The following is a 5868-nucleotide window of genomic DNA, read 5'->3' as shown; positions in this document are numbered from 1 at the left end:
TTGATTAACAACCTTGTCCATGAACATTATGTGCTGTTGAATTTACAGCCAGTTGCAGATGCTTTTTTCTATATATTTATTGGCAAATTCTTCAATTATTGTATTCTCTAAGTTTTTATGTACAGAATTAGAAACATGAGAAAATGCAGTCTAGCAGGCAGTTAATTCTTTGGTTATATTCTTTTTATTGATTTTTCTACAGTTGGAATTGCACGTTTTCTTCTCCAGGAATTCCTACTTCTGATCAGGGTGTTTCAATACGTCATCAGAAAGAAGTGAAGATTCCAATTTTTCTAATACCACATGATACAGCGACGTGATTCTTTCCATGACATTTTCAAGACCTTTGACTGCAGCCAGGTCTCTTCTCGGGGAGGATACCCGAACTTGAGTGAGCGGTGGACATCGAGCCTAGTCATGGATACAACTTTGTATATTCAATAATGCAGGTACTGTAAGCAAATTCTGGGCAGCGTTTCAGAGGAGAGTGTTACTTTCTATCACATGACTACCTTATGTGATTCTTACATTCATCCTACCATGTGTGCCTTCTTTGTTTAACATTTCCAAACCTCAAGTCTTTCTGTTTTTTTCTGTTCAGCAATTTGATCTTTCCCCCTGCTTTATTTTGTATCTTATGTTTTCCCTATGAGTTTATTGTAATGTCTTTAATAGTTTTTCTTAATAAAATATGAGCAGGAAATTGCTGCCTGTGGCATCTCTTCAGCTCTGTTAGGAAGGGAGCATACTGATACTTTTCTATTCCATTGTTGCCGGAAATAGTTGGTGTGGTGATGTTATTTAAAATATCCCGTAAATTGAATAAATTATGGATAAAGGTTAAATGTTTGCATGTGCGTAGATGTTTATAAATTGCACTCTTTATTAGTAACAGCGTGTTCACGTCTTTGGGTAAGAAAGGGTTCTGTCAGTTTTGCCAATATATAATGATTGGCAACTGGGATAAATGAATTATTTTATAGACAACGTGTCATTTGTTTAAAAGTGGCACTTTTTTGTTGTTGGTGTAGAAGAACAATTTTGTAGTTTTCTTGTGGATTCTGAACTGGGTGTTAGGTTTTTTTTAGGTGTCTGTGCAGCTTTCGTTTAAAGGAATGTAGCAGTTGTGATGTTTTCTTGCCAATATAGGGAATAGAAAGTCAAATGGTGACGGGTTCTTCTTTGTCTTTAGAGTTGTTGGTTGTTGTGTGTTTCTTGTTGAAGGTGTTGGAGGTGAAGTGGCGAATAAGTGTATGAGCAATATGCGAGAGAAAGCTTTTCCATGAGGTGATTTTTTTTACAAGTTTTAGTTCTAATTTAACCATATTGGGGGAGCAAATTCTATGGATGTAGTCGACTAGTGCTCTGATCCAAGAAATTTGTGACGCCAAGGAATGAAACTGTCAAAGTTGGTGTATTGACTAGAGAAGGTGTTTTTTCGGTAGATTCCAATGCCATTGGGTGAGATGTCAATATTCAGAAATTGCAGGGTGGTGTTTTCAAACAAGTCATAAGTAAAGTGACGTTCTTGTTAAACTTATGAAAGTAGTCTAAGATTACATTGATTGTATCAAGTTTAATTCGCATGTCGTCAATATTTCTACAGTAGAATGTTATCAATTTATGGTCAATGAGAGGTTTGACGATTATCTGTTCAAAATTTGTCATAATAATCAATTAATGTTAGTCAGTACCATGCTGACCCCATCAGTTTGTTCGAATAATTTGTTGTTACATGAGAACACAGTTTTAGTACAGGTATCAAGAATTAGCTTACGAAGTGTAGATTTCTTGAGCTTTGTGTCGATCAACTTCTTGTTAAAGATTCTCTCCAAAATAAGTACAGGTATCAAGAATTAGCTTACGAAGCGTAGATTTCTTGAGCTTTGTGTCGATCAGCTTTTTGCTAATAAAAGATTCTCTCCAAAATAGTATTGAGAATCTGTTGGAGAGGAACATTTGTGAAAAGTGATTTCACATCGAGGGAAACAAATTTGTAGTCTTAAATAAACAGCTCTAGAGGTATTGATTTGATTCGATTGGCTGCGTCAAAAGTATCCTTTAAAGTGAATTCGTTCTGGGTGAGTGGCTGCAAGAGTTTGCTTATATATTTACGAACAGAGTAGTGTGCACATTAAGATCATCAAGAAGCTACAAATCACCACTATTATTTCAAAACCAGATAAAGGAGAAGGTGTACGTCCTGATTCTCAAAGACAACTATGTGAAATCAATGAACAGACTTCTCTGATCGTAGAAAGTTTAAAACCATGAATACTGATCCAATCGCTGCGTTACTGCTGTTCAGTGAGATCTCCGCTCCCTCGTTAAATGTGGCTAACTGGACAAACACACGTACAAGAAAATTCACCCATGGAATGTTAGACCTGCCCGTGTTCATGGCCTTCCTAAGATCCACAAACTGTTTGACTGCTTATCAAAGTTGCGCCGTATAATTGACACCACAGGCATTATGCACTACTTTGTTGGTAAATATATAAGCGAACTTTTGCAGCCACGTACTCAGAACGAATTCACTTTAAAGGATACTTTTGACGCAGTGAATTGAATCAAATCAATACCTCTAAATCTGTTTATTCAAGGCTACAAGTTTGTCTCCCTCGATATGGAATTGCTTTTCACAAATATTACTCTCCAACAATACTATTTTGGAGAGAATCTTTAGCAAAAAGCTGATTGATACAAAGCTCAAGAAATCTACGCTTTGTAAGCTAATTCTTGATACCTGTAGTAAAACTGTGTTCTCATGTAACAACAAATTATTCGAACAAACTGATGGGGTGAGCATGAGTCTCTGTAGGTCTAGTACTGGCCAACATTATTATGACAGACTTTGAACAGATAGTTGTGAAACCTCTTATCGAGTATAAATATATTATTGATAAGATTCTACTGTAGATATGTTGACGACATGCTACTCCTAATTAAACCTGATACAAGTTTGACAAGAATATACGCTTCACTTATGACTTGTTTGAAAACATCACCCTGCACTTTCTGAGTATTAACATCTCACCTAATGGGATTGGAATCTAGTGAAAAGACAATCTTCTCTGGTCAATACATTAACTTTAACAGTTTCGTTCCTTGACGTCACAAAATTTCTTGGATCAGAATACTAGTCGACCACATCCATAGAATCTGCTCATCCAATATGGTTAAATAAGGTTTAGTTCTAATTATTAGAACTAAACCTTCTAAAAAAGATCACTTCATAGAACAGCTTTCTGTCATTGCTTCTCCTCTAATGCTCTCAACAAGAACCACAGAACAGGCAACAACTCTAAAAACAAAGATGATTGCAACTTCGAATGAGGCCTAACACTACTGTGAAGTTTTTTGTACCCAATTATTCCATCAGGGATCAACCCTAGTATTGGAATTGGGCCCACACAAGGACAATTCCAATATTAGGGTTGATCCCTGATGGAATAATTGGGTACAAAAAACTTCACAGTAGTGTTAGGCCTCATTCGAACTTGGAATCATTACTACAAAATGCTACTGAAGGACAACAACTAGCGATTACCTAAAAATTAGGCTTGGGCCGAGCCGAATTTGTCCTTGTGAATAACATCTCACATACTCACGGCCAGCTCCCGTTCTGGCCTTGTAGCTCAGTCGGTAGAGCAGCGGTGATCTAATGCGAAGGTCGTGGGTTCAAATCCCACCCTGGTCAGAGTTTTTCTCTGTCCTTGTGTGGGCCCAATTCGAATACTAGGGTTAATCCCTGATGGAATAATTGGGTACAAAAAGCTTCACAGTAGTGTTAGGCCTCATTCGCACTTGGAATCATTACTACAAAATGCTACTGAAGGACAACAACTAGCGATATGGTAAAGTTCATGGTACTAATAAGTTATACTATCTGAAAACTGATTCACCATCATTTTCTTTGTTTTTCAGTGGCTGATTATCAAAATTTATCCCATCTGTTCCTTATAGGGGTAATTGCCATTATGTGTATATGGATGCAGATATGAAAATGTTGTTTTTTGGTTATCATTTACTTTTGCAAGTTGTACTGTTTGCAAACTCACCATCATTCACTTCATTGATCTCCATTCTTTGCTGATCAATATTTCTGTCATCTGGTAAAAAAGTAGTGGCAACTATTTTTTATAAGAATAATAATATTGTTGTGATTCATGTATATACATTGTAGTATATGGATGCAGGTATCAAAGTATTGTTTTTTGATATCATTTACTTTAATTTTTACTATGAAATTACTTATTCAAAATTTTAGTTGTTACTTTTAGAATATTCTAAAGTCCATGATAGTAATAACAAGTTGTTCTGTCTGCAAACTGACTTACCATGATCATTTATTTCATTTTCTAATGGCTGCTCATTAAAATTTGTCTCATCTGTGAAAAAAGTAACATTCCTGATTATAGTTCAGTAATTTGTAAGAAGAAAGACTTTTGTTTCTTGTTATGTCATGAGAATATACTAAGTTGAACTATTTTATGAGAAGGCTGTTGGTGTCAATAAATGATGAGAGTTATTACTTACAGGTAGCCATGTAACTGTTATCATTTGAAATTTCAGTGGAGTTTAACAAGAATGGTTGTTTCAGATCATTATTTATTGAAAACAAATGAAGAAATGTAACTATCAATATTATAAAAAAGGAAGACTAAGGAAGAGATTGTGAAATTAAAAAGGGTCTAGTATTAAAGTAAAATTATATATCATTATTTATGAAGATAATAGGATCGTAACAAGGTGTATTTTTTTGTGACTGATTCCATATTTTTACCCAAAATTAATGAGAATTTTGATCCCTGATTCTATGCAAAATACTGCTGATCCCGATCTTCATCTCACGTGTTGTGATTTCAGATCCCAGGGCTGTGATCTCTGATCCTGTATACCTAGTGATGACCTTGAAGATAACTTACATGTTACACTACCGTCACTTGATGTACTAGCATCTTGGTTGTAATCTGAAAAAAACAACAACAATAATTTATTCATTTGAATGAAACAAAATTTGAAAGAAACAAAATATACCAAGTGGAGCTATTTTACAAGAAAACTTTTGGTGTCAATAAATGACAGTAGCTATTACTTACAGGAAGCCATGCAACTGTCATCATTTAAAACTTCAGTGGAGTTTAACAAGAATGGTCGTCTCAGACTATTGTCTAATGAAAACAAATGAACAAATCTAACTATTAATATTATGAATAAGGAAGCCTAAATAGGAGATTGTAAAAAAAAAGGGTCTAGTTAAGTAAAATTATATATTATGATTATTTATGAAGATAACAGGGTCGTAATAAGGTACATTTTTTTGTAACTAATTCCATATTTTTACGCAAAAATAATGAGAATTTTTGATCCCTGAACCCACAAAAATTTGATCCCGATCCTGATGTCACGTGTTGCGATTCCAGATCCCAGAGCTGTGATTCTTGATCCCATATACCTCGTTATGACCCTGAAGATAACTTACATGTTACACGTGATGTACTAGTATCTTGGTTGTAATCTGAAAAAAAAAAACAATGCAATTCATTCATTTGAAAGAAACAAAATATACTAAGTGGAACTATTTTACGAGAACAGGGAAAGGTTACGTTTATACAAACGTTGGCCGTGTAGCACGCACTTGTATTTTAAACAGAGTTAACTGAATAGAGTGTAATGTGAAGTGCAAGATTTCAATCCCATATGAACCATGTGAGCGTTAGCCCTACAGATGGAAAAGCTTGTAGCTCAGTCAGTAGAGCGGCGGGGATATAACCCGAAGGTCGTGGGTTCAATTCCCACCCTGGTCAGAGTTTTTCTCTGTCCTTGTGTGGGCCCATTTCCATCTGTAGGGCTAACGCTCACATG

At 35.4% G+C, this 5868-nt stretch overlaps 1 long non-coding RNA gene across 1 annotated transcript; it reads left to right on the top strand.

The window, feature by feature from the left end:
• Window positions 1–382: 382 nt before the first annotated feature.
• LOC138057608 (uncharacterized) lies at window positions 383–5013 on the top strand. The gene is made up of 3 exons (XR_011133692.1): window positions 383–449; window positions 3928–3968; window positions 4870–5013. It is a non-coding gene; the product is annotated as an uncharacterized lncRNA (long non-coding RNA).
• The last annotated feature ends 855 nt before the right edge of the window (window positions 5014–5868 follow it).

The sequence above is a fragment of the Montipora capricornis genome, chromosome 7 (assembly GCF_036669925.1).
Source record: "Montipora capricornis isolate CH-2021 chromosome 7, ASM3666992v2, whole genome shotgun sequence".
Classification (NCBI taxonomy): Eukaryota; Metazoa; Cnidaria; class Anthozoa; order Scleractinia; family Acroporidae; genus Montipora; species Montipora capricornis.
The sequence above is the reverse complement of the archived record's forward strand: the minus strand, read 5'-3'. Positions and strand labels throughout refer to the sequence as shown.